The following is a 13,463-nucleotide window of genomic DNA, read 5'->3' on the forward strand; positions in this document are numbered from 1 at the left end:
TAGTGAGAAAAAATTCAGTCATGCTGCAGTAAGGAACATTATCAAGTAGTGTGTGCTACATTCATAATTTTTGTTTCTGTTCAGCAAAAAACTTTAAATGTGCAATGACTGTAGTTATATAAATCTTATTCCCAATCACTAGGTTTTTATTTTTATCTTATGAAGTTAAAAAAAAAAAAGATAGCATCTTGTTCCCCGTAAGGAATAGACAGAATATCCAGAAAGCAGAGTTGCTTTAGAGATCTCCTATAAAACTTCACTATGATAGATGTTTACCTGAAATACTTGCAAAACTGAGTTTGTACTTTTACTCACTCTAAAGAGATCTGACTCACAGTGTTTACACACCCTTCTCTAACTTTTATGATTCTTTTTTAAAAATATTTATTTGCACCAGCTCTTAGTTGTGGGACACAGGACTTTCAGTCTTTGATGTGGCGTGTGGGATCTTTATTTGTGGCATGCAAACTCTTAGCTGCAGCATGTGGGATCTAGTTCCCTGACCAGGGATAGAACCTGGGCCGCCTGCATTGGGAGCATGGAGTCTTAGCCACTGGACCACCAGGGAGGTCCCTCTAACTTTTATGATCCTTTTAATGTACACATTTTCTAATGACATCATGAACTTTCCCAAGCGACTCACCCTTTTGTGGTGCCACACAAATTTTATCTTTCCACGTCCCATCCTAGGCTGCAGTCCTGAATGAGGTTAATACATTGGACATGATACAAAGAAATTGGCAAATGATTGCAGTAGTATGAAGGCATTAATTGACGTTCCAAAGCGGTAAGGCAATTCATGATGTTGTAAAGGGTGTGGCCAGGCAAATTCAAAAATGTAGAAGATTGTTAGTATAGCTCATGCTATCACAAAAGAGGGGTAAAACTTGATGCTTAAAGGGGTGGATGAACTGAAATTACTAAAGGATGGTGCAAAATAATTCTTCACAAGAGGAGATGGATGAGTCCTTATTTGGGAAACCAGTAATGTCAGAAGGAGATGGAACAGTCCTTTGTTTCTTTAAACGTGATATCATAGAAAACTAGAAAAGTTTTAGAACTAAGGTTACCAACTGGTGCCCTGGGGTAGAATTAGACCTATAGACACATTGTATTGGCCTGCCTACAGTGCTGGGGTTTTTCCCAACTAGTTACCAAATCACATGTTTCCATAATAAAAATTAGAATGTCTGGCTTCTGTTGAAAATGTTGGCATTCTGACAATCCTTAGCCTGCATTCCTACATGACAGCAACTGGCTGGAACAAAGTAACAGCTTCTCTCTTTGGACAATGCAGATAGTCCTTACAATCCGCACTTAGCCAGCTTTAGTTACATCATCCACCTAGCACTTGTAGGCATTTAAGTGTGTGACACTGGTTTGGGGAATTCCATATAATAAAGAGATGAGTCAGTGTCGTAGGAGGGGAATCTATGACATAAGATATATAGACCTCGGAAAATTCATTGTGACAAGAGTAGAAGCAGCAGAATCCTGCCATTTTAATCCCAATAGTATTCTTTCTAAACCTGCAACTATGACCTCAGAGCATTTGCCTCTATCATGCAGTCTATGCATCAATCAAGGAACTAAACTGGATCAATGAAATTTAATTCATAAGATATTTACTTTCCTCCCAAATTTACTAATGTTGGCATGATTTTTATTATATGCTTATTGTCAGGTGTCCTTTGTGTCAAACATCTTTGGGTCAAGTTTAGAACAAATGTCATTGTCCTCAAGTGTAATAAACCATTATGTCTCCAAAAGATAACACATTTCAAAGCATCACCAACTATTTGTCCTTGGGGTATCCTATTTTCCTTACAGCCTGCATGCCTTGGCACAGACAGCATCTTTTCTTGTAATGTCTTTCTCTCTCACTAAACTCCTAGTCATTTTTAAAAAAAAATAGTGGATAAGTTACTTCCCCTAACTACACCCTCCTAGAATTAAAAAATAATTCCTCCATTAGGCTCTCAGAGAATTTTTTTTTTTCAGGTAAGGAATATGAGTTTATTTAGAAAGCTGACTGACCAAGAAGATGGCAGACTGATGTCTCAAAATAACCATTTTATCAGAGTCTGGATGCCAGGTTCTTTTATAGGACATAAAGGAAGAGGACAACAGAGGATGAGATGGTTGGATGGCATCACCAACTCGATGGACATAATTTGAGCAAGCTCTGGGAGTTGGTGATGGACAGGGAAGCCTGGCATCCTGCAGATAATGGAGTTGAAAAGAGTCGAACACGACTAAGCAACTGAACCAAAGTGAAAGAAGAGGAAGTGAGGAAGTAAAGTAAAAAGGTCATTAATTTTGCAAATATCTTCCAGAATGGCAAACTTCGGGGAGGGGTATGTTAATATCTTCTTTCTTGCATAGGCTCTCAGAGAATTTAAAATTTTTTTATTTATTTTCGACTATGCTGGGTCTTTGTTGTTGCATGGCTTTTGTCTAGTTGCAGCAAGCAGTGGCTACTCTCTGGTTGCGGTACACAGTCTTCTCATTGCAGCGGCTTCTCTTGTTGCAGAGCACAGGCTCTAGGGTACACAGGCTTCAGTAGTTGTGGCACATGGGCTCAGTAGTTTCAGCGTCTGGACTCTAGAGCACAGACTCAATTGTTGTGGTGCATGGGCTTAGTTGCTCTGTGGCAGATGGGATCTTCCCAGACCAGGGATTAAATCTGTGTCTCCTGCATTTGCATAAAATCAAATCCCTTATGATTATACAGTGGAAGAGAGAAATAGATTTAAGGGACTAGATCTGATAGAGTGCCTGATGAACTATGGATGGCAATTTGTGATATTGTACAAGAGACAGGGATCAAGACCATCCCCAAGAAAAAGAAATGCAAAAAGCAAAATGGCTGTCTGAGGAGGCCTTACAAATAGCTGTGAAAAGAAGAGAAGCAAAAAGCAAAGGAGAAAAGGAAAGATATATCCATTTGAATGTAGAGTTCCAAAAAATAGCAAGGAGAAATAAGAAAGCCTTCCTCAATGATCAATGCAAAGAAATAAAGGAAAACAATAGAATGGGAAAGACTAGAGATCTCTTCAAGAAAATTAGAGATACAAAGGGGCTCAGTAGTTTCAGCATTTCATGCAAAGATGGGCTCAATAAAGGACAGAAATGGTATAGACCTAACAGAAGCAGAAGATATTAAGAAGAGGTGGCAAGAATACACAGAAGAACTGAACAAAAAGGATCTTCATGACCCAGATAATCACGATGGTATGATCACTCACCTAGAGCCAGACATCCTGGAATGTGAAGTCAAGTGGGCCTTAGGAAGCATCACTATGAACAAAGCTAGTGGAGGTGATGGAATCCAGGTGAGCTATTTCAAATCCTAAAAGATGATGCTGTGAAAGTGCTGCACTCAATATGCCAGCAAATATGGAAAACTCAGCAGTGGCCACAGGACTGGAAAAGGTCAGTTTTCATTCCAGTCCCAAAGAAAGGCAATGCCAAGGAATGCTCAAACTACCGCACAATTGCACTCATCTCACACGCTAGTAAAGTAATGCTCAAAATTCTCCAAGCCAGGCTTCAGCAGTACATGAACCAAGAACTTCCAGATGTTCAAGATGGCTTTAGAAAAGGCAGAGAAACCAGAGATCAGATAGCCAACATCCACTAGATCATCAAAAAAGCAAGAGAGTTCCAAAAAAACATCTATTTCTGCTTTATTGACTATGCCAAAGCCTTTGACTGTGTGGATCACAACAAATTGTGGAAAATTCTTCAAGAGATGGGAATACCAGACCACCTGACCTGCCTCTTGAGAAACCTGTATGCAGGTCAGGAAGCAACAGTTAGAACTGTGGAGAATGGATACATGTATATGTATGGCTGAGTCCCTTTCCTGTTCACTGAAACTATCACAACATTGTTTTTTGTTAATCAGCTATGTGCTGTGCTGTGCTTAGTCACTCAGTCGTGTCTGACTGTGTGTGACCCATGGACTGTAGTTCTCCAGGCTTCTCTGTCCATGGGGATTCTCCAGGCAAGAATACTGGAGTGAGTTGCCATGCTCTCCTCCAGGGGATCTTCCCGACCCAGGGATGGAACCCAGGTCTCCTGCATTGCAGATGGATTCTTAACCATCTGAGCCACCAGGGAAGCCCAAGAATACTAGAGTAGGTAGCCTATCCCTTCTCCAGGGGATCTTCCCAAGCCAGGAATCGAATTGGGGTGGAATCTTGCATTGCAGGCAGATTCTTTACCAGCTGAGCTACCAGAATAGCCCATTAATCAGCTATGAAAGTGAAAGTGCAAGTCACACAGTCCTGTCCAACTCTTTGCAACCCCACCGACTATACAGTCCATGGAATTCTCCAGGCCAGAATACTGGAGGGGGTAGCCTTTCCATTCTCCAGGGGATCCTCCCAACCCAGGGATCGAACCCAGGTCTCCCACATTGCAGGAGGATTCTTTACCAGCTGAACCACAAGGGAAGCCTGTTAATCAGCTATACCCCAATATAAAATAAAAAGTTAAAAAAAAAAAAAAAGAAAAGCTTGTCATGTCGTCAAGTAGTCTTCCAGCTGAAATCTCCATAAGAAAAGAAACAAGTAAAATAAATAAATAAATAATTTAAAAAGAAAATAGAAAAGAAAAGCAACAAGTGTCTCACGAAGGGACCTACCTTATTATCCTTGATATGCTCAGCCACTGGCTAGGGAATCATGGACTTGTGAATTGCCAAGCACAGCAGCAGAGGCCTACAGTCAATTATGCTCCCTGTAGTCAGAGACCCAAGAGGCATTTTCTCATCGCTGCCATAGTCTACCCATTGTACCATGCAGACCCACTTGTCTATTCAGGTTCAGGGTCACCTCCTCCGTGCTGCCCGTGGGTCTCTCTTCTTGAGGCAAATTTCCTTCCTGTGGGAAGTATGTTGGAAGAACTACAGCATCTGTTCCTGCATTTGATCTCAAGGCCTCAACTAGTACTCATCCTCTCCTTCCTCCATTATGGGTTCTAAACTCCCCTCACCCTCAGCTACCACCTCAGCAGGTCTGCCTGGTTTTCCTGATACAGCAATTCAAACTTCTATGTCTGAGCCATCCTGAACCCTTTGATAATCATACCCTCCTCAGTCCAGGTTTGCTACATGTAACCATTCACAGTTATAATGTGGCAAAAGGATTCCAGAAGGTGCTCAAGGTGATAGAAGAGGCCTGATACGCTCAACTTGCCCCCAAATGGCTGCCTGGTCTCTTGGAGGAATAATGTCATAAAAGCAAGCAGTTGGAGACAGGGTGAACTTCACTAAAGCCCTCGTCCATTTCACAGCTTCTTTTCAAACTCAGGTAGCATAAATCAAAGTGCTGTGGTCTAAATGATATATCGTGCCCTCCCCCCACCCCCGGAATTCATATGTTAAAAACCTAACACCCAAAGATGATAATATTTTCAGAGCTGGAAACATTGAGAAGTGCTTAGGGTGGAATGAGTGCCTTATGAAAGGGACTCCACAGGGTTCCCTGGCCCCTTCCACCATGTGAGGACATAGGGAGAAGGTGCCTGTTAATGAATCAGGAACAGGGCCCTCACCAGAAAGTGACCTTGTTGGCACTTGATCTTGGACTTTCCAGCCTCTCGAACTGTGAGCAATAAATTTCTGTTGTTTGTAAGCTACCTAGTCTGTGGTATTTTGTTAAAACAGCCTGGGTGTACAGGCAAATAAAATTAATTTTTAAGTTTTGCCCTGCATTATGCCCTTTAATATTCTGGAACTAACTGACACTCTAATAATGTTTAGGACAGTGGTTCTCCTTGAATCCATGAGATCAAAGCTATTTCATGGTAATACTGTGATGTTATTTACATTATCATTGATGGGGTCATCATTGCTAAATCAATCAATCAATGAAAAGGTCTTTAAACTTCCTTTGGTTCCATTTCCAATGTGCTAAATGTTCAGAAACCTGGAGACCAAAAAACCAGAGGACTTCTGCTTTAGGACAAAAGCTTTTTCTTTTTCCCTCTTGAAAAACAAAAATACATTCACAGTTCTATTTCTCTATTACTATTGCTCATAGAATAGTCCCAACCATTTGTGTTGAGTACCTTTAACCACAGCAACTAATTTCTGTTGTACAGACAAAACCAGGGGATGGGTAAATAAGAACTGCTTCTGATACAGGAGCAGTTCATAAAAGCAGATGAGCAAAGCTCATGAGCACATATAATACAACTTTCTACAACCACATACATCTCTTTTCAGCTTCTTAAAGTGGCAAAGTGAACATGTTTATTACCATGACCCAAGTTATAACCTCTCTACAGCACATAAAAATAAGCAAAACTATGTATACTTCAAACTATGCTTAGTAGTAATCAACAACCCAGTATTCTACATTACTGAGAAGTTATCTAGGTATTCAGTGATTATCTATTAATTTACCTAATATCAGTCCAATGTTTTTCTTTGTTTGCTTTGTGTGTGTGTTTTGTTTTGGGCTGCATCTCACAGCTTTCAAGATCTTAGTTCCCTGACCAGGGAACAAACCTATGGTCTCTGCAGAGGAAGCACTCTGGAGTCCTGACGACTGCAATTCCCAGTCCAATGTTTTAAGCTAAAAGAACTTACACATTAACTTCAGATTACTACCAAACATGCATACTACAAAATGTAATTACTATTGAAATAAAAATGTTGTCGGTGTGATGATTCAATTTATTTTATTAAAAATTTACATTTCACAGTCTTAAATATCGTTTATGCCCTTCAGGCAAAGACCATCAGGAACACTCCTGTAGTTGAGCAAGTCTGGTTTATAACTCACTGAAGCAGGAGAGAATATATACCATAGGGAACTGTGGGGTGATTCAGTACAAGAGTGTAAGAAAGGACTTACGGGATTAGAGATTTGGTTGGGTGATTTTGGAGAAGGTACAGGAAGAGAGGGTTTACTCTAGGTGAAAGTGGGAACAATCTAGGATTATCTCAATACCTCTTGTTCCTAGGGAGGGCACACTAATGCAAGCCTAGAGCTATCATTAGTAAAGCAGCATCAGTTACTCATACTAGCTGGTACAGGGAGATATTTGGTATTTTACAGCTTGGACAATATTCTTGTTTTGTCTGTGTTCAGACATTATTGGAATGGGCTTGTTAATTTACTAATCCATCCTGGTCACAGGGTGGTCTTGTCTGTTGTTGATGTTCTGTGAAATAGTTCATGTCCAACAGGAGCACATTAAGACCTAGCTGTGAGTGCCAAGCCAGCCTTCATTGGCAGACAATTCTTAACCTATAGATTTAAATCAACAATTTCAGCTGCAAGTCAAGAGCAAAAACAGAAACCCAAAAACTTACTAGTTTGGATGTCAAAGGGCTATTTCCCCTCCTGGTCAAAGGTTGTTCTCCTTCCTAGTTTGCATGGTCTTAAGATGGACAAATAGATAAACAAATATGACTAACAAAATTTGGGGAATAACTTAGCCATAAGCAATCCAGAAACAAAAATAAATCACAGAATTAGTAGTGGCTACAAGATACTAGAGAAACATGTGTTACCTAATTCGAGTTTGGCTGCTTGCCACTCAAAAGCCAATTCTGTAGAGACAAGTGTTGGTTGGAAAGGAAAGATTACTTTATTCAGGAGGCCAGCAACCTGGGAAGAAGATGGACTCGTATCCAAGAACTAACTCTCAAGATTCTGCTTGACCGTGAAAGTTTTTAAAGAGAGGAAGGGGGAGTTAATCACAGTTAATCATTTAGGGAGGGGGTCAGAGTCTTTTATCGTCCACCGTGTGCAGATATTTTTCTGGCTGACTGGTGGTGAGGTAACAGGGCAGTGCCCCAGGAATCTTGTACTCAGATGAAGTGTACTCACTAAGTGGGAGCCTTAGCTCCTGCTGAAGAAGCCAATTATATTGTCATACATTTTCCTTGAGAAAGAACCAGGATGATGCTTTTTTATTACACTATTGTTTCTTGACTGCTCCTCATTTGTTTCTTCACTCCCTCCCTTCCTTGATAAGCAACTCTTTGAATCTGCCCTTTGATGCTTAGGGAAGGTCTAAGAGGCTGAAGCCTCTTAAAAACAAGAAATGGGGACACAGAAACGATTTGTACCTGGGAGAGCTCCATAGTGTCCATCTCAGTTTCACATAGTGTCAGCAAAGTTAATGTTCTTTTGCCACTTAGCATTCATCTCTAAAAGCCAAAAAATAACTGGATGAGTTTAAGACACCCATGAGGTTCCTTCTCCAGCAATGTAATACACCTGGCCCTTTGATGTTAATGTACTGGACATCATGGTGGATAACCTTCATAGCCTGTGGCACAGGTTCAAATCCCTGGTTGAGAAAGTAAGATCTTGCAAGCCAAGGAGCAAGCCAGTTCAGTTCAGTTCAGTTACTCAGTCGTGTCCAACTCTGTGACCCCATGAACTACAGCACACCGTGCTTCCCTGTCCATCATCAACTCCCAGAGCTTGCTCAAACTCATGCCCATTGAGTCAGTGATGCCATCCAACCATCTCACCCTCTGTCGTCCCCTTCTCCTCCTGGTTTAATCTTTCCCAGCATCAGGGTCTTTTCTAATGAGTCAGTTCTTCACATCAGGTGGCCAAAGTATTGGAGCTTCAGCTTCAGCCTCAGTCCTTCCAATGAATATTCAGGACTGATTTCCTTTAGGATTGACTGGTTTGATCTCCTTACAATCCAAGGGACTCTTAAGAGTCTTCTCCAATGCCACAGTTCAAAAGCATCAATTCTTCGGTGCTCAGCTTTCTTTGTAGTCCAACTCTCACATCCATACATGACTACTGGAAAAACCATAGCTTGCTCCATCCCCCCAAAAATTTGTATATGATATTACCATATTTATAATATACCATATATGATATACTATATTTCTTAGCCAGACTCTGAGGAAGGGAACCACATCTTACCATCTACATTAATATGACTTTGTGCTATTCCTGTCTTCATTAGCTTGATTTTGTTATTCTTCTGTGTTCATTAGCAACGCTTAATTTCCAGAAGTCTCCCGTCCAGATAATGGTTTGATTGTTCATTAGAGTAACTTCGTGAAAGAACCATCTAAAATACTTTGATGGAAAACATCAATAGTTTGCCCCTTAAGATTCTTTGAATTCCTCCCCTCAAAATTCTCCTCTGCTGTTTCTACCATTCCTCAACTGTTACATCATGATCCTTACCTAATTGTAATTAAGCACTTATTTTGAAAGACTCACCCTAAATCAAACCTCCAGTTCTCCATAAAGTCTGTCCTTGCTTTCTCCCTTCAAAATACTGCCAAAGCTTTTTGAGATGGTGTTCTCCTTTTCTACGGTATGCAATAAGCTCTACTTGTCTTACCACAGACTGATTGTGTTGGTGGTATATGGGGAGCCACATGTAAAATGCACATATAAAAGCCATCAGGAATACTGAAAAGGTTCATTTAGTAAATGCAAAACTGACTTCCTCCACAGTGGAGCAGGGAAATCGAGTGAACCTCTACCCAACAAAATTAATGAACAAAACAACAAAGATCAACAATCCCACATGCAGCTACTAAGACCTGGTGCAGCCAAATTAATAAATAAAAATTTAAAAATCTATATAAAAAAAAATCTATACACCAGGGCTTCCCTGGTGGCCCAGTGGTAAAGAATCCACCTGCTAATGCAGGAGATATGGGTTCAATCCCTGGTCCAGGAAGATCTCACATGTTGCAGAACAGTTAAGCACACACGTCACAACTAGTGACCCAGCACTCTAGAGCCCGGGAGCCTCAATGACTGAGTCCACCTACCACCACTACTGAAGTGCTTGTGCCCTAGAGTGTGTGCTCCACAACAAGAGAAGCCACCACAATGAGAAGCCCATGCACTGCAACTAGAGAGTAGCCCCCACTCACCACAACTAGAGAAAATCCTGAGCACCAACGAAGACCCAGCACAGCCAAATAAATTAAGTTTAAAGAAATACCTATACACCAAAGCAAGCTCTTTACAAAAGCCTTGAAGATTTTCTAATAGTTGCCACCTCCCTTCTGAGTCTCACCAGCTTCTCTGTTCTGCTTCCTGTGCCAGGCACCTTCCTCTGCGGTAAAGTCTTGCACTTACTCTTACCTGCCAAGCTTGCTCATGCTTCCTTCCCTTTCCTTAAATGTATCATTTTGCCCAAGATTCTCTCTATTCTTCTTTCAATGCATGTTCTTCAGAGTTTTCAAGGCTAATTTCAAAATTAGTCCTTTACAGGAAGTCATCCTTAATTGACTCATCCCAAAGCCCTCATCTGTCTTCCCCTTGGTAAATTCTCACTTTATCAAGTCCAGCCCTTGTACAATTCTTTGCCTTTTTGGCCTCTTGACAGCGTTTGATGCTTTTGGACAGTCCTCTCTTGGCATTCTCTCCTCCATTGGCTTTCCTAATAGGGCATTCTTCTTCCTTCCCTGACCTTTCTCCTGTTTCCTAGCCTGTCTTCTGTCACCTAAATGTAGAGATTCTCCAGTGATCTGCTTGAGTTGAGCAGACTTGTTTATCTGCAGTGCCCGGCACTTCACTCAACCTCTCTTGCGTCATTTGTACTATTTCTAGTGTTTACCACACTCATCTGGCAAAGAAAGAGACAGACTAAGAGCAAACATGGACTTCCACATTGTACTGAGACTTGCCTTGAAAAATGCCCCACGGAGCCCTTGTTAGGGCTGCAGCATGGTGTGCATTGGCCAGTGGGGAGAGCACCGCCTTTGTAGGGGAAAAAAGTTTCCTAGGGTCCCTGGCTGGATCTGAAAATTAAACTGAAAAAGGCAGACTAATAGGAGAAAAGCAAACTAACTTATTTAATATTTATGTGTCACAGGAGCCTGCATAAAGAAGTGAAGGTTTAAGGAAACAGAGCTGAGCGTTTTATGCTGGGTTTGATGGAGCAAGGACCATCGCGGAGGAATGTGATAGATTAAGGAGTATGAGGTAAGTATAGTAAACTGGGGAAAACTTAGCAAGGCCTGTTTGTTAGGATGCTTCTTGGCATCCCTTTGTCTTCAGGTAAGGATGCTGCTTCCCTCTGAATATAAGGAAGGTAACCCTCACATGAGTGTTTTATGACATTTCAGGGGAAAAGGATAAGGGGAGGGTCAGAGTGCCCTTCCTACTTCTGTTACTTTCTCAAAACTCCTTCAGTTTAAAATATTCAGGATGCTCGGGTGCCATATGTAGTGTGTCCAGCATCCCATCACCTTCCATGGGTTAATCTTGCCAGTACTTCTCTAACATAAGAAGTGAGCATAGCCAAAAGAACAAATGTCCCCCTTCAGCACTTGCTTTATAGTCTTTTCTTAAGGAGAAAGCAAAGCACGGACTTGAGAGAAGACTGCCTGGACTCTGCCACTAACTAGCTGCGTGATCTTGGGCAAGTTACTTATCTTTTCTGTGCTCCAGTTTCCTCATTTATAAAATGGGGTTAACAGTAGTGATGATATCTCATAGAGTTGTTACAAGGATTAGATGATCTAATATTTATTTGGAAAGTACTTAAAACAATGCCTAGCACATATTAAGTGTTACATAAATATTATATAGAGATATGTGAATAATTTTGCTACCTAGTTAATCCATTTTCAAGTAATATGTTCAGGTACACTAATGTTAAGTATAAAGTGAAGTGAAAGTGTTAGTCGCTCAGTTACATCTGACTCTCTGTGACCGCATGGACTATAACTCGCCAGGCTCCTCTGTCCATGGGATTCTCCAGGCAAGAATACTGGAATGGGTTGCCATTCCCTTCTTCAGGGGATCTTTCCGACCCAGGGATTGAACCCTGGTCTCCTGCATTGCAAGCAGATTCTTTACCATCTGAGTCACCAGGGAAGGCTTGGTGCTAAGTATTATGAGAATGTTAAAACTTTCTCAAAGGAAAAGAAGTGGGGTTTGATGCATGATACAGGGTGCTTGGGACTGGTGCACCAGGATGACCCAGAGGGATGGGATGGGGAGGGAGGTGGGAGGGGGGTTCTGGAAGGGGAAAACATGTATGAATCCATGGTGGATTCATGTCAATGTATGGCAAAACAAATATGATATTGTAAACTTAAAAAACAGATAAATAAACTAATTTAAAAAAAATAAAAAAATAGAAGTATAAAAAAATAAAATAAAATAAAAAATGAAGGAAAAAAAAAGAAAAGAAGTGGGGAGGGACCAGGTATATCTACAAAAAATGGATGGGTATTTTTAAATATTATTTATTCATTTGGCTGGGCTGGATCTTAGTTTCAGCACTCAGTGTCTTTGGATCTTTGTTGCAGAATACAGAATCTTTAGTTGTGGCCTACAGGATCTAGTTTTCTCACCAGGGATCAAGCCCAGACCTCCTGCAATGGGAGTGTGGAGTCTTAGCCACTGAACCACCAGGGGAGTCCTAATGGGTTTTTTTTTCCACCACCACCCCTTCCATATTCCCTGGTTGTGAGTAGCTTTTGTTGAGAACACCTGACATCCCTACTCACATATCTGTGCAGAGGACAGACTCTTGTTCAGTTCCATTGCAAGATCTTTCATAGCCTGCTTTGTCCTCCTGAAAGTAACCTTCCTTTCAGTTCCTCTCCCTAATGCTGCAGATCTGCTCCTTTGCCCCAGCCCTGCCCCCTGTGCCCCTGAACTAAGGAGAGAATCTCCTAGATGCAGAATGCCTGCCTGGCTAACCACACAGATGCACCAAACATGGCCTTGACTTCCCGGTCACTCACAGACCAAGAGGATCAGCACTGTGAAGTCTTGAAACTAGCCATTTTGGTAGTATTTGAGAACTTAACCTGCTTTCATGTGGTTCTCTAGCATAATTTACATCCACACCTCTGACCATAATCAGTCAGTTATGACTTACATTAAGTTACCCAGAAAAACACCCACTTCCTTAGAGGAAATTATGTTAGACCAATGTCTTCTGTGGTTTTTTTCCTGGTGCACTTTTATTTTAATTGCAGAGAAAGAAGTTAACCTCTGAAAAGAATTTTAAGTCACTTGACTCTGTAGAAAATGTCCTGAGCTGGAAGTAAGGCGTTTTGAATTATAATCCTTGTTCTCCCCTTTTAGCACCAGGAGAGAGTTGCTTCACCTTTTCAGGTCCCCACTTACTGAAACATTCTGTGGTAAAGAAAACAGCAAATGCTTTTTGATGCTCTCACAAAATCAAGCTTCTTCTGAATCAGTGAAGCACTGGGAGTGGATACCAACTAGTCTAATCTCTCATTTTACAGAAGGTAAAATCAGGCTTGATACTTGATAAAGTGGCTTACCAAGGTCAGACATCTAGCTAAGATCAAAGACAAGACTGTGTGATGAAGAACTGTGTTCTATTCTTTGCTAGACCCTAAGCCATTGTGTTCCTACTGGTTATTATGTAGCAGCAAACAAGAATATGCTTAGCTTAAAACACAGTTTTCTTCTTTTATCTAGACAGTTTCCTTTGAAGGAAATAAAATCCTTGCATTC

The 13,463-nt window shown here is 41.1% G+C and overlaps 1 long non-coding RNA gene across 1 annotated transcript in view; it reads left to right on the forward strand.

Annotated features, from left to right (window-relative positions):
* The window catches only part of LOC145526247 (uncharacterized), a 76,352-nt gene that overhangs the window by 27,592 nt on the left and 35,297 nt on the right, over positions 1 to 13,463 (forward strand). Inside the window, exon 3 of the long non-coding RNA XR_014068799.1 lies at positions 10,834 to 10,943. This is a non-coding gene — a long non-coding RNA (uncharacterized LOC145526247). The remainder of the gene's footprint in view (positions 1 to 10,833; positions 10,944 to 13,463) is intronic.

Source organism: Giraffa tippelskirchi, chromosome 11 (assembly GCF_054371585.1).
Source record: "Giraffa tippelskirchi isolate mGirTip1 chromosome 11, T2T-mGirTip1v1.2.pri, whole genome shotgun sequence".
Classification (NCBI taxonomy): Eukaryota; Metazoa; Chordata; class Mammalia; order Artiodactyla; family Giraffidae; genus Giraffa; species Giraffa tippelskirchi.